At 38.5% G+C, this 23,973-nt stretch overlaps 1 protein-coding gene across 2 annotated transcripts in view; it reads left to right on the forward strand.

The window, feature by feature from the left end:
• The window catches only part of ARHGAP24 (Rho GTPase activating protein 24), a 527,106-nt gene that overhangs the window by 23,334 nt on the left and 479,799 nt on the right, over positions 1-23,973 (forward strand). Inside the window, exon 1 of one of the 2 annotated variants that reach the window (XM_031664078.1) lies at positions 17,835-17,875. The exons of the other annotated variant lie outside the window; for it this stretch is intronic. The gene's annotated coding sequence lies outside the window, so the exon portion shown is untranslated. Of the gene's footprint in view, positions 1-17,834; positions 17,876-23,973 lie in introns of those variants that run through there. 2 annotated transcript variants of the gene reach the window in all.

The following is a 23,973-nucleotide window of genomic DNA, read 5'->3' on the forward strand; positions in this document are numbered from 1 at the left end:
GAGAACATATACCAATATTTGAAAGAATATATAAATATGTATTTGGTAATGGCAACATTGCTAAAATAAATGTATGACCTTCTAAGTGACTGGTCTAAAAAGGGCATTGATGATAGGTTTAGTTCATATTGGAATTTCAAGCCTCTAGTTTTGTAAACAATCTTCCTATTTGATTTCAATGTTAATGAAATTCTCTGCTTTAAAATCATTCAGAAGATAGCATATACTGTCACTAGCAAGCATTCACATGGCTTTAAGTGGGAGAGAAATACTAGACGAAAACTAGAAAGCCTTTATCGCCATTTCATTTCCTGTTTTCCACTTGTCTTTGGTGATGATTCAAGGTCTAAATATTTGAAGCTATGAAAAATTAAGAATATTCTCCAGAGGTTCAAATGAAGAGAGCTCCTACCTAGCCTGCAGCTTTGGTTGAGGCCAGGATTGGCTCCTAGAATATTAGCTACTATGACTATCTTTCATTATCACCTCTTAGAGGAGGGAACCATTAAACAACGAAGAACAAACCAGAATAAGACAAAGAAACAGTTGGCTTAAAGATGACTGCTGAAGAAGAAATGTGTATAGAGATTCATCTAGGTCTATGCTGTTCCCTGTGGTAGTCACAGCTAATGATCATATGCATTGAGGTTAGTATGAATGAGGAACAGAGCTTTTAATTTAAGTTTCTAACTTTAATTTTAATGAATGGATATTTAAGTTTAATAATTGGTACTATTTTTAATTGTTGGAAAAAAATTTAAGCTTTTTTAGGGAACAACTCACCTCTGGAGATCTACTTTTTAAACTGTAAATTTTATGAAGCCTAATACCAATTAAGTATTTGTGATAAAATTTAGCATCCAAATTGAGATGTACTGGAAATGTAAAATACACACTAGATTTTTAAGACATAGTATGAAAAAAACAATATAAAATTTTCCCTAATATTTTAAAGTATGTTTATATGTTGAAATGATATATTTTGAGTGTGTTGGGTTTAAAATATGTTATTAAGATTAATTTCAGCCATTTCTTTTTACTTTTTTAATGTAGATATTAGAAAATTTTAAATGTGGTTTCTATTATATTCCTATGGGGCAGTACTCATCCAGATGCTTATGAAAGCCCAGATTTCTATAGTGCTGGAAACCGAGAAGTCTGGTGTTCCCTGGTATTCATTTCAATGACATGGCTCTACAAGGGAATAAATATGTATTAATCAGTGGTGAAATATATCCTTGGAAAATAATTTGAAAACTTTATTACTGAGAATACAGATTATTAACTAAATGGTAATAGTACTATCCTAATAAGTGCCAACTCATCAAAACAACTAGGGATATTCAGAGTGAGGACTGTATAAGTGTTTACCAAAATGTTTTTCTTGTTCCAGATTTCCTTCTTATAACTTTTAAGGTAATTTATTTTAGTCAGGATTAACTAAGCAAAATATGTTGTTATAATTATATCACATGATGCATATAAATTAAGCAATAACTATGAATCATCTCAGATGTGGAGTGCTCATGGCCTCAGAGTGGAATACGGGAACTCATAAGACTTTTTTATTATTATGATACTTTAAGTTCTAGGTATATGTGCACAACGTGCAGGTTTGTTACATAGGTATACATGTGCCATGTTGGTTTGCTGCACCCATCCACTCGTCATTTACATTAGGTATTTCTCCTAATGTTATCCCTCCCCCAGCCTCCCACCCCCACAGGCCCTGGTGTGTGATGTTCCCCACCCTGTGTCCAAGTGTTCTCATTGTTCAGTTCCCACCTATTAGTGAGAACATGCGGTGTTTGGTTTTCTCTCCTTGTGATAGTTTGCTGAGAATGATGGTCTCCAGCTTCATCCATGTTGCTGCAAAGATATGAACTCATCCTTTTTTATGTCTGCATAGTATTTCATGGTGTGTATTTACCACATTTTCTTAATCCAGTCTATCACTGATGGACATTTGGGTTGGTTCCAAGTCTTTGCTATTGTGAATAGTGCCACAATAAACATATGTGTGCATGTGTCTTTATAGTAGCATGATTTATAATCCTTTGGATATATACCCAGTAATGGGATGGCTGGGTCAAATGGTATTGCTAGTTCTAGATCCTCGAGGAATCGCCACACTGTCTTCCACAATGGTTGAACTAATTTACACTCCCACCAACAGTGTAAATGCACTCATATTTCTCCACATCCTCTGCAGCATCTGTTGTTTCCTGACTTTTTGATGATCACCATTCTAACTGGTGTGAGATGGTATCTCATTGTGGTTTTGATTTGCATTTCTGTGATGACCAGTGATGATGAGCATTTTTTCATGTGTCTAGTGGCTGCATAAATATCTTCTTTTGAGAAGTGTCTGTTCATATTCTTTGCCCACTTTTTGATGGGGTTGTTTGTTTTTTTCTTATAAATTTGTTTAGGTTCTTTGTAGAATTTGGATATTAGCCCTTTGTCAGATGGGTAGATTGCAAAACTTTTCTCCCATTCTGTAGGTTGCCTGTTCACTCTGATGGTAGTTTCTTTTGCCATGCAGAAGCTCTTTGTTTAATTAGACCTCATTTGTCTATTTTGGCTTTTGTTGCTATTGCTTTTGGTGTTTTAGTCATGAAGTCTTTGCCCATGTCTATGTCCTGAATGATATTGCCTAGGTTTTTTTTCAGTTTTAGGTCTAACATTTAAGTCTTTAATCCATCTTGAATTAATTTTTGTGTAAGGTGTAAGGAAGGGATCCAGTTTCAGCTTTCTACCTATGGCTAGCCAGTTTTCCCAGCACCATTTATTAAATAGGGAATCCTTTCCCCATTTCTTGTTTTTGTCAGGTGTGTCAAAGATCAGATGGTTGTAGATGTATGGTGTTATTTCTGAGGCCTCTGTTCTGTTCCATTGGTCTATATCTCTGTTTTAGTGCCAATACCATGTTATTTTGGTTACACTAGCCTTGTAGTATAGTTTGAAGTCAGATAGTGTGATGCCTCCACCTTTGTTCTTTTTGCTTAAGATTGTCCTGGCAATGCGGGCTCTTTTTTGGTTCCATATGAACTTTAAGGTAGTTTTTTCCAGTTCTGTGAAGAAAGTCATTGGTAGCTTGATGGGGATGGCATTGAATCTATAAATTACCTTGGGCAGTATGCCCATTTTCATGATATTGATTCTTCCTATCCATGAGCATGTAATGTTCTTCCATTTGTTTGTGTCCTCTTTTATTTCTTTGGGCAGTGGTTTGTAATTCTCCTTGAAGAGGTCCTTCACATCCCTTGTAAGTTGGATTCCTAGGTATTTTATTCTCTTTGTAGTAATTGTGAATGGAAGTTCATTCATGATTTGGCTCTCTGTTTGTCTGTTACTGGTGTATAAGAATGCTTGTGATTTTTACACATAGATTTTGTACCCTGAGATGTTGCTGAAGTTCCTTATCAGCTTAAGGAGATTTTGGGCTTAGAAGATGGGGTTTTCTAAACATAGAATCATGTCATCTGCATACAGGGACAATTTAACTTCCTCTTTTCCTAACTGAATACCTTTTATTTCTTTATCTTGCTTGATTTTCCTGATCAGAACTTCCAACACTGTGTTGAATAGGAGTGGTGAGAGAGGCCATCCTTGTCTTGTGCCAGTTTTCAAAGGGAATGCTTCAAATTTTTGCCCATTCAGTATGATATTGGCTTTGGGTTTGTCATAAATAGCTCTTATTATTTTGAGATACGTCCCATCAATACCTAGTTTATTGAGAGTTTTTAGCATGAAGGGCTGTTGAATTTTGTTGAAGGCCTTTTCTGTATCTATTGAGATAATCATGTGGTTTTTGTCATTGGTTCTGTTTATGTGATGGATTATGTTTATTGATTTGCATATGTTGAACCAGCCTTGCATCCCAGGGATGAAGCCGACTTGATTGTAGTGGATAAGCTTTTTGATGTTCTGCTGGATTCAGTTTGCCAGTTTTTTACTAAGGATTTTCGCATCAATGTTCAACAGGGATATTGGTCTAAAATTCTCTTTTGTTGTTGTGTCTTTGCCAGGCTTTGGTATCAGGATGATGTTGGCCTCATAAAATGAGTTAGGGAGGATTCCCTCTTTTTCTATTGATTGGAATAGTTTCAGAAGGAATGGTACCAGGTCCTCTTTGTACCTCTGGTAGAATTCGGCTATGAATCCATCTGGTCCTGGACTTTTTTTGGTTGGTAGGCTATTAATTATTGCCTCAATTTCAGAGCCTGTTATTGGTCTATTCAGAGATTCAACTTCTTCCTGGTTTAGTCTTGGGAGGGTGTATATGTTCAGGAATTTATCAATTTCTTCTGGATTTTCTAGTTTATTTGCATAGCGGTGTTTATAGTATTTTCTGATGGTAGTTTGTATTTCTGTGGGATCGGTGGTGATATGCCCTTTATCATTTTTTATTGCATCCATTTGATTCTTCTCTCTTTTCTTGTTTATTAGTCTTGCTAGTGGTCTATCAATTTTGTTGATCTTTTGAAAAACCAGCTCCTGAATTCATAGATTTTTTTTGAAGGGTTTTTTTTGTGTCTCTATCTCCTTCAGTTCTGCTCTGATCTTAGTTATTTCTTGCTGTCTGCTAACTGTTGAATTTGTTTGCCCTTGCCTCTCTAATTCTTTTAATTGTGATGTTAGCATGTTGATTTTAGATCTTTCCTGCTTTCTCTTGTGAGCATTTAGTGCTATAAATTTCCCTCTACACACTGCCTTAAATGGGCCCCAGAGATTCTGGTACGTTGTGTCTTTGTTCTCATTGGTTTCGAAGAACATCTTTATTTCTGCTTTCATTTAGTTATTTACCCCGTAGCCATTCAGGATCAGGTTGTTCAGTTTCCACGTAGTTGTGCGGTTTTGAGTGAGTTTCTTAATCCTGAGTTCTTTGATTGCACTGTGGTCTGAGAGACAGTTTGTTATAATTTCTGTTCTTTTACATTTGCTGAGGAGTGCTTTACTTCCAATTATGTGGTCAGTTTTAGAATAAGTGCGATGTGGTGCTGAGAAGAATGTGTATTCTATTGATTTGGGGTGGAGAGTTCTGTAGATGTCTATTAGGTCTGCTTGGTACAGAGCTGAGTTCAAGTCCTGGATATCCTTGTTAACCTTCTGTCTCATTGCTCTAATATTGACAGTGGAGTGTTAAAGTCTCCCATTATTATTGTGTGGGAGTCTAAGTCTCTTGGTAGGTCTCTAAGGACTTGCTTTATGAATCTGGGTGCTCCTGTATTGGGTGCATATATATTTAGGATAGATAGCTCTTCTTGTTGAATTGATCCGTTTACCATTATGTAATGGCCTTCTTGGTTTCTTTTGATCTTTGTTGGTTTAAAGTCTGTTTTATCAGAGACTAGGATTGCAACCCCTGTTTTTTTTTTTTTTTTTTGGCTTTCCATTTGCTTGGTAGATCTTCCTCCATCTCATTATTTTGAGCCTATGTGTGTCGCTGCATGTGAGACGGATCTTCTGAATACAACACACTGATGGGTCTTGACTCTTTATCCTATTTACCAGTCAGTGTCTTTTAATTGGGGCATTCAGTCCATTTACATTTAAGGTGAATATTGTGATGTGTCTATCTGATCCTGTCATTATGATGTTAGCTGGTTATTTTGCCTGTTAATTGATGCGGTTTCTTCATAGCATTGATGGTCTTTACAATTTAGCATGTTTTTGCAGTGGCTGGTACCAGTTGTTCCTTTCCATGTTCAGTGCTTCTTTCAGGAGCTCTTGTAAGGCAGGCTAGGTGGTGACAAAATCTCTCAGAATTTGCTTGTCTATAAAGGATTTTATTTCCCCTTCACTTATGAAGCTTAGTTTGGCTGGATATGAAATTCTGGGTTGAAAATTCTTTTCTTTAAAAATGTTGAATATCAGCCCCCACTCTCTTCTGGGTTGTAGGGTTTCTGCTGAGAGATCTGATGTTAGTCTGATGGGCTTCCCTTCATGAGTAACCAGACCTTTCTCTCTGGCCGCCCTTAACATTTTTTCCTTCATTTCAACCTTGGTGAATCTGACGATTATGTTTCTTAGGGTCTCTCTTCTTGAGGAGGATCTTTGTGGTGTTCTCTGTATTTCCTGAATTTGAATGTTGGCCTGCCTTGCTAGGTTGGGGAAGTTCTCTTGGATAATATTCTGAAGAGTGTTTTGCAACTTGGTTCCATTTTCCCTGTCACTTTCAGGTACGCCAGTCAAATGGAGATGTGGTCTTTTCACATAGTCCCATATTTCTTGGAGGCGTTGTTTCTCTTTACTGTTTTTTCTCTAAACTTGTCTTCTCACTTTAGTTTATCAATTTGATCTTCAATCACTGATACGCTTTCTTCCACTTGATCAAATTGGCTACTGAAGCTTGTGCATGCATCACAAAGTTCTCATGCCATGGTTTTCAGCTCCATCAGGTCATTTAAGGTCTTCTCTACACTGTTTGTTCTAGTTAGCCCTTTGTCTAACCTTCTTTCAAGGTTTTTAGCTTCTGCTTGTGATGGGTTAGAATATGCTCCTTTAGCTGAGAGAAGATTGTTATTACCAATCTTCTAAAGCCTAGTTCTGTTAACCCGTCAAAGTCATTCTCCATCCAACTTTGTTCCATTGCTGGCGAGGAGCTGCAATCCTTTAGAGGAGAAGAGGTACTCTGGATTTTAGAATTTTCAGCTTTTTGCCCTGATTTCTCCCTATCTTTGTGGTTTTATCTACCTTTGGTCTTAGATATTGGTACCTACAGATAGGGTTTTGGTGTAGATGTCCTTTTCATTGATGTTGATGCTATTCTGTTTGTTCATTTTCCGCCTAGCAGACAGGTCCCTCAGCTGCAGGTCTGTTGGAGTTTGCTGGAGGTCCACTCCAGACCCTGTTTGCCTGAGTATCACCAGTGGAGACTGCAGAACAGCAAATATTGCATAAGAGCAAAGTTTTCTGCCTCATCCTTCCTCTGGAACTTTATCTCAGAGGGGCACCCACTTTTATGAGGTGTCAGTTGGCCCCTACTGGGAGGTGTCTCCCAGTTAGGATACACGAGGATCAGGACCCACTTGGGGAGGCAGTCTGTCTATTCTCAGAGCTCAAACGCCATGCTGGAAGAACTACTGCTTTCTTCAGAGCTGTTAGACGGGGACGTTTACGTCTGCAGAAATTTCTGCTGCCTTTTGTTCAGCTATGCCCTGCCCACAAAGGTGGAGTCTATAGACACAGTATACCTTGCTGAGCTGTGGTGGGCTCCGCCCAGTTTGAGCTTCCTGGCCACTTTTTTTACCTACTCAAGCCTCAGCAATGGCAGATGCCTCTCCTCCAACCAGGCTACAGCCTTGCAGGTTGATCTCATACTGCTGCGCTAGCAATGAGCAAGGTTCCGTGGGTTTGGGACCCACCAAGCTAGGCACGGGGGAAGATCTTCTGGTCTGCCAATTGTGAAGACCATGGGAAAAGCACATTATTTGGGCAGAAGTGTCCCATTTTTCCAGGTATGGTCTGTCACGGCTTCCCTTGGCTAGGAAAGGGAAATCCTCCAACCCCTTGCACTTCCCAGGTGAGGCAATGCCCCACTCTGCTTCGGCTCGCCCTCTGTGGGCTGCACCCACTGTACAACCAGTCCCAATGAGATGAACCGGGTACCTTAGTTGGAAATGAAGAAATCACCTGTCTTCTGCATCAGTCATGCTGGGAGCTTCAGACTGGAGCTGTTCCTATTTGGCTCTCTTGGAATGGGATCCAAGCCTTTTTTTTTTTTTTTTTTTACCCATATGGAACTTAGAAATGTAATAAAGTAGGTAAAACACACGGTTAGAAAACTGGATATATAAACAGCACATTTAATAAAGGACTAAATTTGGTAGATTCTAATTGTTCAGGAAATTAATGGAAAGCTAAATCAATAAGAACTGAGATTTTAAAACGAAGCTGTATAGCAGAAGTGGGACTTGAGCTTGGATGGTTGAATTTGCATGAACTGAAGGACAATGCTTCCAGAGATCTGCAGATAGACACATTGGACCTTCTGTTGGATCACTGATCACTTTCCTCTATTTATTTGTCTTTTAAAAATATTTTATTATTTTATTTTATTTTTTTTTTTGAGACAGGGTTTTATTCTGTCACCCAAGCTGAAGTGCAGTGGTGTGATCATGGCTCACTACAGTCTTAACATACTGGACACAAGGATCCTCCTGTCTCAGCCTCTTGAATAGCTAGAACTATAAGTGTGCACTATTATTTACCTTTTTATTTACTGGTATGTGGACTCTTTGAGGACAATGATTCTGTTTGTTTCAGTTGATGTGCATAAATCCATGGACATTTTTATATCTCTTTTGCATTTTCAGCACCATATTTTTTTTTCTAATTCTTAGGTAATTAACAGATTCAGATTTTTGAAGTTTCCAGATATATGACCTCAGGATTGAATTTTTCCTCTGGAGAGAAAACATATCTCAATTGAAATATACCTTACATTGCTCATGTAGTTTTTCCAATGTAAAACAGATAGAGAAAACATAAAAACATTTTCTGAAATACTGATTCAAAAATACACTAAGGAAATAATTTGGGGGAAATGAGGGCAAGATTTTTATTAGGGAAGATACTGCATTATTTTATGCTAATTTTCAACTTTTAAAAATACTAACTTTAACAAGGGAAGATACCACCTGAAAATAAAAATTTGCAGAATTGAGTGGGTTATTTTGAAAGTTACAGGAGTGATCTTCCGTTCCTAAATTATAGCTTTAAATGAAGTGTTTCTCTGCCTGATGCCTAAGCATTTGACCTAAGGCAAAAAGACTGAGTTTTGTCATCTCCAGCCAAAAGAGAAACACAATACAGATCTTAAAGATAGAACTCATCAATACCGAATTTATTGAGCGTTTTTAGCATGAAGGGCTGTTGAATTTTGTCAAAAGCCTTTTCGGCATCTATTGAGATAATCATGTGGTTCTTGTCTTTGGTTCTGTTTATATGCTGGATTATGTTTATTGATTTGCGAATGTTGAACCAGCCTTGAATCCCAGGGATGAAGCCCACTTGATCATGGTGGATAAGCCTTTTGATGTGTTGCTGAATCCGGTTTGCCGAATATTTTGTGAGGATTTTTGCATCGATGTTCATCAGGGATACTGGTCTAAAATTCTCTTTTTGTGTGTGTCTCTGCCAGGCTTTGTTATCCAGGATGATGTTGGCCTCATAAAATGAGTTGGAGGGATTCCCTCTTTTTTTTCTGTTGATTGGAATAGTTTCAGAAGGAATGGTACCAATATGTATGCCTCTGGTAGAGGAATTCAGCTGTGAATCCATCTGGTCCTGGACTTTTGGTTGCTAGGCTATTAATTATTGCCTCGTTTCGAGCTACTGCTATTGGTCTATTCAGAGTTCAACTTCTTCTTGGTTTAGTCTTGGAAAGTGTAAGTGTCAGGAAATTATCCATTTCTTCTAGATTTTCCAGTTTATTTACGTAGAGGTGTTTATAGTATTCTCTGATGGTAGTTTGTATTTCAACCCAAATGTCCATCAGTGACAGATTCAGATTAAGAAAATGTGGCACATATACACCATGGAATACTATGCAGCCATAATAAAAGCGATGAGTTTGTGTCCTTTGTAGGGTTTATGGATGCAGCTAGAGGCATCAATTTCAGCAAACTATCCACAGAACAGAAAACCAAACACACATGTTCTCACTCATAGGTGGGAACTGAACAATGAGATATCCTTGGACTCAGGAAGGGAACATCACACGGGGCCTATCATGGGGAGGGGAGGGAGAGTTGCATTGGGAGTTATACCTGATGTAAATGACAAGTTGATGGGTGCAGCACACCAACATGGCACAAGTATACATATGTAACAAACCTGCACGTTATGCACATGTACCCTACAACTTAAAGCATAATAATAATAAATAAATTAAAAAAAAAAAAGATAGAACTCCAGCACCCTGTCTCTAAGCTCTGATAAATCTTGTGTAATATTTTTCCCTTCCATTCCCATGCTATCACCTTTCCCCACACTCTTGCCATTTGATGCCTGGACTATTGGTGTTTGGCACAAAGGTTTCACCTATTTGCATATCTTAATAAACCACAGCTTTCATCATCTTTCTCCCCTCTCCACGGATCTCCCCTCTCCACAGATCCCCTGTCCTCTTGCTGTGACTTGACAGCCAAACTGGCCAGGTCAGCCTGATTTCTCTATATGTTCTAACCCATAGTCCCAGTCTTCCTATTGTCCTCCCACATTCCAAGGTCTCTCTTATCTCTAGGCCTTTCCCTCTGTGACATTTCCTCCTCTCTCCCTGTGTGAGTCTTGCTTGTCGGGTCTGGTTCCTTCTGCCCTTCCATGAAGCCTTCCCTCAGTCCGTTTCTGCATAAACTATCACTGCATTGTCTGAAGTTTTAGAGAACTTTCTAGCTATGCAATAGCTTATAAAATTCTAATTTTTAGTATTATCTTTTATGCATGGGTCTTAACTGGAAATGTCAAGTGAATTTAAAAATTCTAAAATATAAGGAAAAGGGATGGCTAGAGTATTAAAAAAACACATTTGAAAATGTATGTAATGTGTTACAAAAACAAAATTCTTAGTATATTAAATATATAAATATTTTCTAGCACAGAAAGTTGAAATGATACCTAATGAACAGTTTCTCTCTACAGAACTCTTTCTTTATCCTTGTGTTTTGAAATGCTCATCTGCTATAACCTGGTAGCATGTTTATTTTTGTTTATTTTTATTTATTTATTCATTTATTTATTTATTTATTTGAGACAGAGTCTCACTCTGTCACCCAGGCTGGAGTGCAGTGGTGTAATCTCGGCTCACTGCAAGCTCCGCCTCCCAGGTTCACACCATTCTCCTGCCTCAGCCTCCTGAGTAGCTGGGATTACAGGCGCCCACCACCACATTCGGCTGATTTTTTTGTACTTTTAGTAGAGACGGGGTTTCACTGTGTTAGCCAGGATGGTCTCGATCTCCTGACCTCATGATCTGCCCGTCTCTGCCTCCCAAAGTACTGGGATTACAGGCATGAGTCATTGCGCCTGGCCTGTTCTTGAAGCACAATGAAGATCTGGTCTGGCATCTGTTCTTTTAATGCTCCTGACTTTCATTATATTTATTTATGATGCTTTTCCTGGTTTGATTATATTTAAGAATGATTTTACTTTCTTTGAACCCAGAAGCTTTTCATGTGATGTTTAATTATGTTCACATTTATATTTATAATATGTAATATATACTTATAAGTGGAATATATTACATTTAAAATGCCCCTTTTGTATTATGGACTGCTGTGATTGTGTTTATTACTAGGAAGTCCTGCTCCTAATAAATAAAATATTTGAACAGCACAAAGATAGAGTGGTGGCAAGATGCGCCTCCATATGGATGGCCCTTGATCTTTACTATCCAGAAATGTTTCTCAAAGATCAAGCCAAACCACACTTGGCTCTTGGCACTAAAGAACTTGGACTTTGATAGTGATCAAGTATTGCATGTGATGTGGCGGCTCTTAAAAGGGACTCTTCAAAATAAAGTGATGGGAATATACACTGCTCTTTTGTTTCAGAGTAAAGACTTTGCCAAGATGCGAAAAATAAAAAATGAGAGTTTTATAAGAGTATTTTCCTCCGCTGGGTTTTTGACCAGATACTTATCACTGTGAAAGTGCCATGGAATGTGTCTTATTTTATTCTGTGTCAGCTGGCACTAAGACCCTGAGGGAAATATTTGCTATGCATGCCAGTGAACAGAAAGACCAACGCACCTTCACACATATTCAGCATATTTTCCCTCCTAATGTACCACTCCCTTTTTCTTTCACTCCTTCTCTTTCCCCCTCTCTCTCCCTCTGCTTTTCTCCCTCTCTTTACCCCTTTTCCTTCTTCCCTTCTTTTTCCTTCTCTCCCTCCCATCTCCCCCTTACTCTTCTAACCCCTTTCCCTCTATTGCCTTCCTTTTTATCTCTTTTCTTCTCCTTCTTCCCTCCCCTCTCTCTCTCTTGTCTCCCTGTCTTCCCCTCCCTCCCCTGTCCTTCCCAGGTTTTCCAGGAGCCTCCTCTCCTCTCTCCAGGCTCATTTTTTCCCCCCACTGCTCTATGTACCCTGCTTTTCCTCTATGGTCATTTATTTCCTTATCACCTTCATGGCAATAGGTCTTCAATACATTCCTCTTCCCCCTCCCCCTCCCTCCCCCGACATGCTCCTCCCCCTCCCTCCCTCCTCCCTCCTCTTCCCTCCTCCCTCCTTCTCCTTCTACTACTTCTTCTTCTTCTTCCTCCTCTTCTTCTTCTTCTTCTTCTTCTTCTTCTTCTTCTTCTTCTTCTTCTTCTTCTTCTTCTTCTTCTTCTTCTTCTTCCTCCTCCTCCTCCTCCTCCTCCTCCTCCTCCTCCTCTTCCTCTTCTCTCTCTCTCTCTCTCTCTCTTCCTCTGAGTCTCTATTCTCACTGCCATTTCTTTCTTTGGAAAGGAGAATCCATGACTCTGCTCTGGTAAAATGCTGGCTGCATAGTAACAGTATATGATGTAAACTTGTCTTGTTTACCCACCCTAGTATTAGTCTGTTTCTTCTAGAGGAGTTCTTGTAGTATGGTAATTCAAATAAAGCCATCTAACAGCCACCCAGAAAATACAAAGAATCCTTTCTGAAGATGATAATTGCTTCAGAATAAATATTGGTTATTCCAGTAATTCAAAAGGATAGAATTAAGCTATTTTAGAAAACATTTTAAAATAATTACAAAAATTGTGCTTACCACAGCTGAGGCAGAAAATAAGAATTCTGATTTTTTAAAAATCTGTCTTCTGGAGATCTTTGTGTAAGTTGGAATCTAATAAAATTGAAAAAATATATATCTTCTATGTGTAATTAAATGTTTCTTTAATGATCTAGGAAAGACTTTCAACTGATGTGCCCTCCAAAGGCTTTGGAGTTAGGCACTACATTAGTTTTCCAGGGTTGCTGTAACAAAGTACCACAAACTGGGTGGTTTTAAACAAAAGAAATTCACTGTCTTTTTATTTTATTTTATTTATTTTATTTTATTTTATTGAGATGGAATTTTGCTCTTGCTGCCCAGCTGGAGTGCAATGGCATGATCTCGGCTCACTGCAACCTCTTCCTCACGGGATCAAGCAATTCTCCTGACTCAGCCTCCCGAGTAGCTGGGATTACAGGCATGTGCTACCATGCCTGGCTAATTTTTTTGTATTTTTAGTAGAGACGGAGTTTCTCAATGTTGGTTTAGGTTGGTCTCAGACTCTCAACCTCAGGTAATCCACCCACTTTAGTCTCCCAAAGTGCTGGGATTATAGGCGTGAGCCACCACACCCGGCCAAAATTCACTGTCTAATGGTTTTGGAGGTTAGATGTGCAGAATCAAAGTGTCAGGAGGGCCATGCTCCCTCTGAAGCCTGTAGGGAAATCCTTCCTTTCCTCTTCCTAGTTTCTGGTGGTTTGCTGGAAATCCTTGACTTGCAGCTGTATAACTCTAATCTTCATCAGAACATGATGCTTTCCCTGTGCGTCTCTCTGCCATCACACAGCCTTCTGCTTACGAGGACATCAGTCATGTTGCATTAGAGGCCATTCTTCTCCCTTATGGCATCCTCTTAACTATGTTTGCCACAAACCTGTTTCCCAAATAAGGCCACATTCTGAGGTAGTGAGGGTGAGGACTTCACTGTATCTTTTTTCGAGGGCGTACAATTCAACCCATGCCCCATTCTGAATTCAAGTCTCATTTCCTCCACGAAGTAACTGTGTGACCTTTGTCAAATTACTTATCCCCACTGAGCCTCAACTGTAACGCAGGTAATTCTAGTTCTCACCTCATAATGCTGTGAGGATTAAATGAGGTAATGCGTAGGAAAATGCCTGGCACATAGTAAGCACAAGTATAGATTAGCCGTTTGTTTAGTCATTATTATTTAGGTTGTTATTTTTATTGCCGCTCTAGTTAGACACCCCAGCTTAGTACCTGGCTTAGTGTAGTTGCATATTAGATATTAAATTTCAGTCACTCAGGGCCGTTATAATTTGTGCGCTGTAGATGTTGAAAATGCTCTCAGAGAGTACTCAACTATGATTGAGGTTACTATATTTTATTAGAAGTTTACCAGCTGTATGCCAAGAAATACTGAATTTACCAGGCCTTTTGGGAAATTTAGGGGCTCCCTAGAATAACTCAGAGCTGTGAGTCATGGATAATGAGTGGAATTGATATTTATAGAGCCAGAATCCTGGTCAAATTTCTCCATAACTTGTCACAAAAATGTTTTTTAAGCTCATTTCATTTACATGTAACAAACACAAATTTAGGATACTTAGTATTATCTGATAATGACAAGGCATTCTTTGATACTTGAGAAATGGAGACACAGAAAGGTTAAATTATTTCCCATTGTTAAAAAGAAGTTCAAGTGAATTCCAGGCAAATTAAACTCAGTACTCCTACCAATTATTCACACCGCAGAGGACAGAGAACCCTAAAAGGATTTGAGTGTGTTCTCCAGAGTAGGTGTGTGGTCTCTTTTGACAAATGTGCTTGGCCATGGGAGACATGCCCTCTCCGTTAGATTAATTGACATTTGTTTGTGCCTCAAGAATCTCAGGTGCTCCGTCTGTGGCACAACTGTCATTTCTTTGGCTAAACGCATAGAAGGATAGCAATAATAGCTGCTGGACATCCAATTATCCACAGAAACATCTCCATCAGGAGGCGATTCCAATGGGGAATTTACCATCTACTGCCAAAAGAGAGTTGGGAAAGAAGTTTGTTTGGTTCAGTCACCTCAGCAGTGGCAGCCAGACCTTCAGTGGACACCTGGGGTGAGGAAGAAACAGAATCCAGAATTCCTGAGCCCCATTTCAGGCACTGGAGGAGACAGAAATCCTTTCGCTTTTGTTGCCATGTTTGTCCACATGGGGATTCCTGTTTCAGTGTCCTTTTTGGCACCTGGGAGCACTAGTACTCCATTACCTGAGGGTTAACCATAATTTTTATCCCACTTAAAAAAAATGAGAAATTTAGAAAGAAATATTTTCTTTGTGTGTAATTTTCAGTTCTCCTGTGTCCTGCTGCCTAAACACTCTCCACTTACAACGGTTGCCTTTTTTTTTTTTAATCTTCCTTGCTTTTTAAAAAAAATATTTATTTATTTATTTATTTGAGGCGGAGTCTTGCTCTGTCCCCCAGGCGGGAGTGCAGTGGCACGATCTCCGCTCACTGCAAGCTCCGCCTCCCGGGTTCACGCCATTCTCCTGCCTGAGCCTCCCGAGTAGCTGGGGCTACAGGAGCCCAACACCACGCCCGGCTCATTTTTTGTATTTTTAGTAGAGACGGGGTTTCACCATATTAGCCAGGATGGTCTCAATCTCCTGACCTCCTGATCCACCTGCCTCGGCCTCCCAAAGTGCTGGGATTACAGGCGTGAGCCACTGTGCCGGGCCGCTTCCTTGCATTTTTAAATGACCTGGTCTCTTGGTCAGGATTCTTTGACTACTAAAGACAGAAAACAAACTTGAAATAGTTTTAACACCAAGAGAAATTTATTAGCTCATATGAGCAAACTATGGGAAGGATTGGCAGGTAGCTTAATTGTCCATTGTATCTGATACTGCGAAAAGTTTTCTTACGTACTTCTTTGTAGTTTCTCTACGATTTCTGTTTCCCTTGTGATGAATTCTCTTCTCCACTCTTCAGATTGCCTGGTTCTGGTTTGCCTATAGTTTTGTTTTTTGTCCCAGGGGTTTTATCTAAGTCACAGTTGCAGTATTTTCACTTGCTCTACTTGAGGACTGTCATGACAGGCGTCCTAATGTGTGTATGTTGTCATTACCTGCAGTTTGTTCTCTTATGAAAAGTCTGCATTCCTATTTTCTGTCCCTGGAAATTATCTCCTCGTCAATCCTTTTGAAAGTCTTTGTGGAATGACCCCCTTTAAAGATAATTCCTGAAACTTTTATTTTATGATGAAGCAAATTTTTCTCTTTTAGTGTAGCCTGGGGGCTACAACCCTAGGCTCCATCTTTCTATTCTAAGGATGATTCGTCTAAGGATGAATTAGATCTGAAGAATATTCTACATACTCTCTCAGAAGATCCCCAGTAGGATGGTGTCCCAGGTGCCCAGGGCAGTCCCCCTCTCCGTGAGCACCTTTCGTTGGCATTATTTCTTCCCTATCTGGCTTCATTGCACACCTTCTCTGTGGATCCTTGAATCATTTCTGCCAAAACTACTTTCACTTTCCTGTAATTATGTTTCCTTCTAGTACTTTTATGACCTTATTTATACATAGTGTATAATTTTTCCTTTTTGCGTGTTAATTCCTTGTTACATATTGCTTACATTTTGTATATTTAATGAATAATCATATCCCCAGCAGTTCTATTATATATAATACATGTCCCACTGGAGAAAAGGCGCCACAGAGATTTATTCTCATGTCCTAACCACTTGCAGACCCAGTAGCTGTTTGAATCAGGAGTGGCAGAGTGAAAAGGTTTAGTAGTGGAGGGGAAGGGAGCCACCTTTGTTCTGACTTTCCAGGAAGCCCTTGATGAAGCTTATCTGAAGTTCCATCCAGGGATCTATTCATCATAAACTTCCACTTCTCCCACTTGCCCAACTGGATCATGTGTTGCCTTTGCAATAATATATAGAAATTACTCTAAATTAAAAAAAAAAAAGTGATATTGTCTCTCTTGGTACAGAGGCTTCCAAGAGCATACCCTGAGACAAGGATTAAAGTGAAAGTAGTTTTGGCAGAAGGGATTCAAGGATCCATAGAGAAGACACGCAGAAGCCAGATAGGGAAGGAATAACGCTGGTGAAAGGTGTTTACGGAGCGGGGGACTGCTCTGGGCAGCTGGGACACCATCCTGCTGGGAATCTTCTGAGAGAGTAGGTAGATTATTCTTCAGATCTAATTCATCCTTAGGTGAATCATCCTTAGAATAAAAAGCTGGAGCCTGTGGCTGTAGCTCCCAGAAATTTCAGTCACCCTGCATGCATGGGCAAAGCATGTTTCTATAATCTGAGAATTCCTCCAAGCAAAGAAACATTTTTGTTTTCATTCTTTTGGATTTAACTTTATTTGCTGAATGATATGTCATTTACATGGGATAAAAGTAAAAACCGTGTAAAAGGGATATATGCAGAGAAGTCTCCCTTCTATCTATAACTTCTCCATCCTATACCCACTCTATGCAGGTAATCATTGTTTTTTTTTTTTTTTTTTTTTTTTTTTGGCATGGGGGGAGGTTTGGGTTGTGCAAAATAAATAATACCCACTCTATACAGGTGATCGTTGTTTTTGGGATAGAGTTTTGGTTGTACAACATAAACCAGGACACACACACACACACACACACACATATATATATATATATATATTGCATTGTGTGATGTATCCTAGTTTTCTTCTGCCAGTCTCCTATGGATGGGCATTTATGCTACTTTCATATATTACTAGTACAAAATAATGGCAGAATTAATCATGAACATATGTTGTTGCATAATTTTAGAGGTGAATCTTTAAGGTAAAATATCAGAAGTGTCATTGCTTAGTCAAAGGATAAATGCATGTAGTTTCTGTCAATATTGACGTATTCTTAACTCTAGGGTTATACAATATTATACTTCCCCATCAATACATAACAGTGTTTCTGCTCAGCCCTGCCAATAGAGTATGCTGTCAAACTTGAACATTTTTGCCTATCTAATATGTGTACAGCAGGTCCTGGAATAACATCCTTTTTTTACAAGGCTAATGAGAAAAAAAAAAAAAAAAAATCCCAGCCAGAGCCATTGTCTATGTGATGTTTGTGTGCTCTTCCCAGGTCTACTGGTTTTCTCCAGATACTCTGGTTTCCTCCAGCACCCCAGGTATGTGCACATTAGGTGAATGGGCATGTTGACACGGTCCCAGTCTCAATGAGTGTGGGTGTGTGAGTGCGCCTGTGAAGGAAGGTCTCTTATCCAGGGCTAGTCCCTTCCTTGAGTGCTGAGCTGTCTGGATAAGCTCTGGCCACTTGCATCCCTGAACTAGAATAATTGGGTAAATAATTATATCGCTTGCTTTTATCAATATTTCTTAAATGTATGTCTAACTCATATTTTTTTCAATGTTTTTTGTGACCAGAAATATGCCATAGACATTCAACTCTTGTCTGTATCAATTAACCTACAGTAAAATTGGTTTTAGTATATGTTGTTTCACTTAAAGTTGCAGTTTCTAAGAACTTATGGAAGATGTTAAGTGAGGACTTCCTGTAGTCATGATGTTAATTTCTCTTACTCTGAGAATTTCATATTTTCTTATGTTTAAGGGCCAAGAAATTTGTATGTATTTTTTAAAAATCTTCATATTTCATCTTTTTTTCTGTTGCGATTTTGTGGGATTTTTTTCCTTCATTTTATAAGATCTTTTATGTATTAAAGTGTTAAAGATTTAATCTTATGTTTGGGATATATGTTGCAGGTATTTTCTTCGTCATTAGTCTTTTGACTTTTCTTTAGTGATACAGGAGTTTCTGCCTCCCTGCCTCCAACTTTTAATTTTATGGTATGCAATTTGTTGGTCTTTCCTTGGATCTGGATTATAAGTCATAGTTGTAAGGGCTTTCCTGTAATTATGTCTCCTAATAGTTTTATGATTTTATTTTTTTAAATTTAGATATATAATTCATTTGTAGTTTACTCTGGTATGTAGTATGAGATATGGATCCACTTTTATGTTTTCCCAAAGAACTTCCCGGTTTCCTCAACCTCAGCTTTCCGTCTCTCCTTTTCCTTCAGTGAGTTGAGCCGACACTTTTGTCATGTAACAAGTTTCCACAGTACTTGGTCCATTTCTGGATTTTCTCTTTTGTTCTATTGGTCTATCTGCCTATACCTGTGTCAGTGGCTCACTGTTTTAAACATACAAATTTCACAGTACATTTAAATCTGTGTATAGGGCAGTGTTAGCTCATTCACTACCACAATTATATGTGAGTTAATAAAACATAATTCTCTTCACCTATCCCTTATTTTTAAACAAATAGCTCCCTCCATTTTAAACAAATAGCCCCCCCTTATTTTAAGGAAATAGAATTATCATATTTTTTCCAAACACTATATAATTATGGACATTTTTATGACTCCTTGCCAAAAATACTGATTGCCAAATTGTTTTAAAAAATGGAGCAACTGATATAACAGTTTTCACAAAATTTAAAAATTTAAAATATTTTTAAAATTTAAATTTCAAAAATTATTAATAGCCAAAAAGCTAACCAGTTTACATTTCTTTAGTTGTTCAAAAGATTACATGTTTTCTTATATGCTTGTTAACTAGTTTCTTCTTTTATGACTTGCTTTTCATGTTGCCTTGACGTTTTAGTGTTTTCTTATTAATTTATATGAACGTGCATATAAAAATACCAATCCTTCATCAATCATGCTTACTGCAATGCTTACCCGGTGTATTAAATTTTTAATGTTATTTGTACGTTTTGTTGACAGGCTAATATTTTGACTTTTAGGTTGAAAAACTCTGACTCTGCTTTTATTATTTCATTAGGCATTTCTAAAATTATTTCTCACTTAGAGGGTCGATACATAATTTTATGTGAATACATAATATTTCTTTAAAACATAAGAAGAATTCTAAATTACCTAGTGATCTAATGTAGGTTTGCAGCAGTAAATTAGAAGGCAGAGGGGGTGTCACAAGCAAGCACACTGTCAACTTTAAGAAGTGACATCTAGTGAAAGGACAAGAGACTTTCTAAAAATATCACATGGAAATCCTCAAAGTTACAGCAATCTAAGGCCATTGGAGTTAGGACAGACGAAACTCAAAGTTCTCAAAACTAATATCCATAAAGCAATTGCAGAGTTATTATGAAAATATTACATGACAATCAGTATATCATGAGGCAGAAGCAAAATAATATGTAAGGTGTTTTTAGAGGCATTTCCAACTCAGATAATTAAATATGAAAACGAATTGGTGCTTAGAGGCATAAAATCCTTAGCTAACTGGGAAAATTGACTATGAAGAATGATTTGTTCCCAGGGGTTCTCTAGTTAGATGACATTTTATAAAAATTATTTATTTCTTTTTTAAAAAAATTATTTATTTATATTTTTGTGCGTTATTTGGGGTTCAGGTAGTATTTGTTTACATGAGTAAAGTCTTTAGTGGTGATTTGTGAGATTTTGGTGTACCCATCACCCAAGCAGTATATACTGCACAATATTTGTAGTCTTTTATCCCCCATCCCCCTCCCAATCTTCCCCCCCCGCAAGTCTCCAAAGTTTATTGTATTATTCTTATGCCTTTGCATCCTCATAGCTTAGCTCCCACATATCAGTGAGAACATACGATGTTTGGTTTTCCATGCCTGAGTTACTTCACTTAGAATAATAGTCACCAATCTCATCCAGGTCACTGCAAATACTGTTAATTCATTCCTTTTCATGGCTGTGTAGTATTGCATCATCTATATTTACCACAGTTTCTTTATCCACTCATTGATTGATGGACATTTGGGTTGGTTCCACAATTTTGCTATTGTGAATTGTGCTGCTATAAACATGTGTGTGCAAGTATGTTTTTAGAATAATGACTTATTTTCCTCTGGGTAGGTACCCAGTAGTGGGATTGCTGGATCAAATGGTAGTTCTACTTTTAGTTTATTAAGGAATTTCCACACTATTTTCCATAGCAGCGGCACTAGTTTACATTCCCACCAGCAGTGTAGACGTGTTCCCTGTTCACCACATCCACGCCAACATACAAATGGCTAACAAACATATGAAAAAAATGCTCAACATCACTAATGATCATGGAAATGCAAATCATATCCACAATGCGATACCACCTTACTCCTGCAAGAATAGCCATAATCAAAAAATCAAAAAACAGTAGATGTTATATATTTTCTGTGGCTTCCTAGATTACAGTGACCTTGGGAATAATGATCATGTTTTATTCCTCAATTCCTCTTTGGTGCCACACATTAATAGATACTGAATATCATCCAGGTACCATTGCTTTATATATTTACTTTTTAACCCACTTATTATACCACTATCTAAGTGAAGAAACTGAGACTCAGGGAGGTTAAACTCCTTCCCAAAGTTGATTTTGAACCCAGGACTACCTGGTTGTCTCCACATAGCTAATCTCCTCATGAGTCCTGAGTCTAGTGTCATGCGTAGACTCAGCTCATTGTTTAGCAAGTAAGCCAGCAATTAAATAACCTATTATTAATTATTATTAATGAGAGCTTGAAAGTGGGGGAGATCATTTATGATTTTATTGGAGAGACAGGTTTTATACACATAAAATTAGATCTCAACAAAATTATAAAGTACACTATGTTAATTGATTTTCTCAGACCAACTGAGTTAGCCTGGAAGCCCTTACAAAGCAGCAATTCGATTTTTCTAGAATCTGAAAATATTTGTTTCTGAAGGAATAAACCGCCAGCTTGCCGGTGGACGCGTTCATGCCATGTGTTAAATGGTCCTCTTGTTCTCCCTCTACTGAAATCTTCACCGGGACTGGGTCCTTCTTAGTCTTTTTTTTTTTTTTTATTACTTAAGTTGTGGAAAGCATGTGCATAACGCAGGTTTTGTTACATATGTATACTTGTGTGCCATGTGTTAGTGCAAGGCACCATCAACTCTGCCATTTACATCAGGCACCCCAAAGCAACCTCCTCCCCCTCCCCATGATAGGCCTGTGTGATGTTCCCCCTCTCCTGGAGTCCAAGTGATCTCATTGTTCAGCGTCTCCCACCCAAGGAGGAGAGAAATATGTGTGGTGCTGGTTTTCTGTTCTGTGATAGTTTGCTAAGAATGATGGCTCTTAGCCGCATCCATGTCCCTACAAAGGAGCCACACAAACTCATCCTTTTATGGCTGCATAGTATTCATGGTGTATATGTGCTACATTTTCTTTAATCCAATCCAGTCACTGATGGACATTTGGGTTGATTCCAAAGCTCCTGCTGTTATGTGAATAGTGGCCGCAATAAATACGGCGTGCATGTGTCTTTATAGCAGCATACAATTTATAATCCTTTGCAGGTCCCCAGTAATGGGATGGCTGTCATATGGTACATGTGAAGTTCTAGGATCCTTGAGGAATCAAGCATACTGTTTTCCATAATGGTTGAATCCAGTTTGCATAATCCCACCAACAGTGTAAAAGTGTTCCGCCTCCACATCCTCCAGCACCTGTTGTTTCTGACTTTGAATGATCTGCCATTCTAACTGGTGTGAGATGGTATCTCATTGTGGTTTTCATTCTCGTACTTCATGGGCCAGTGATATTGAGCATTTTTTCATGTGTCTGTTGGCTTTTACAAAATGCCTCTTTGAGAAATGTCTGTCTATATCCTTTGCCCAATTTTTGATGTAGTTGTTTGTTTTTTTCTTGTAAATTTGTTTGAGAGTTCTTGTAGGTTCTGATATTAGCCCTCGTCAGATGAGTAGATTGCAAAATTTTCTCTCCCATTCCTGTAGGCTGCCTGTTCACTCTGATGGTTTCTTTTGCTGGGTGAAGCTCTTTTAGCTTAATTAGATCCCACGGTTTCAATTTTAGCTTTTGCTGCCGTTGTTTTGTATGTTTTAGACATGAAGTCTTTTACCCATGCTCTATGTCCTGAATGGTACCACCTAGGTTTTCCTCTAGGATTTTTGCGTGGTATTAGGTCTCAATACTTTCTGGTCTCTAATCCATCTTGAATTACCTCGTATAAGGAGTGCATGAAAGGATCCAGTTTCCGGCTTTCACTGGTGTATTAAATTTAAATTTTCCCAGCACCATTTATTAAATAGGGAATCCCTTCCCCATTTCTTTTGTTTCCTAGGTTTTCACAAAGATCAGATGGCTAGATGTGTGGTATTATTCTGAGGACTTGTTCTGTTCCATTGGTCTATATCTCTTGTTTCCAAGTACCAGCAATTCATGCTACTTTGGTTACTGTAGCCTTGTAGTATGAGTTTAGCCAGTAATGACACTTCCAGCTTTTGTTCTTTTAATTTGTATCATCTTGGATGCGGGTTCTTTTGGTCTGAAGAACTTGTAGCAGTTTTTCCACTTGTAAGAAACTCATTGGTAGCTGATGGGGATGGCATTGAATCTATAATTACCTTAGTATGGCCATTTTCATAATGATGATCCCTGTCCACATGCTGTCATGCCGTTCCACTTCCAACAGTCTTTCCTTTGCTCTCACGTATATGGCTCAGAAGTTCCTTGAAGAAGTGTCCCTGCTATCCTAAAATGATTCCCTAGGGCCCTGATTCCTTCTTGTGCTACCTAATGGAAAGCTCATCCCCGGGATTTGGCCCCTGTGCTTGGGAGTTCATTTAAAATGTTTTATTTTGCACACATTCTGTATCCTATATTCTGTTCTTGTGCTGCTTTATCAGTTTTTTGTTGAGAATTTTGGGCCACAATGTTTTCTCAAATATGCGTCCTCATGTCAATCTGCAACAGGGGGATACCTGACTTCTTTTCCTGAATTGAAGACTTGATTTCTTTCTTTCTGCTCTAATCGCCTCCTGGTCAAACTTCCCCACGCTGAATAGGAGGGTGAGGGCGGCATCCCTGTCTTGTGCCAGTTTCAAGGGAATCTTTCCAGTTTTGCCCATTCAGTATGATGATACGTGGGCTTGTCAAATAGCTCTTATTATTTTGAGTACGCTCCCATCAATACCGAATTTATTGAGCGTTTTAGCATGAAGGCTGTTGAATTTTGGTTGCCTTTTCTGCATCTATTGAGATAATCATGGTTCTTGTCTTGGTTCTGGTTTCTATATGCTGGATTATGTTTATTGATTTGCGAATGTTAACCAGCCTTGCATCCCAGGGACAGCTTCCACTTGATCATGGTGGATAAGCTTCTTTTGATGTGTTGTTGAACTGGTTTGCCAGTATTTCATTATATCTTTTGCATCGGTTCATCAGGATATTGGTCTAA

Source organism: Papio anubis, chromosome 3 (genome assembly GCF_008728515.1).
Source record: "Papio anubis isolate 15944 chromosome 3, Panubis1.0, whole genome shotgun sequence".
Classification (NCBI taxonomy): domain Eukaryota; kingdom Metazoa; phylum Chordata; class Mammalia; order Primates; family Cercopithecidae; genus Papio; species Papio anubis.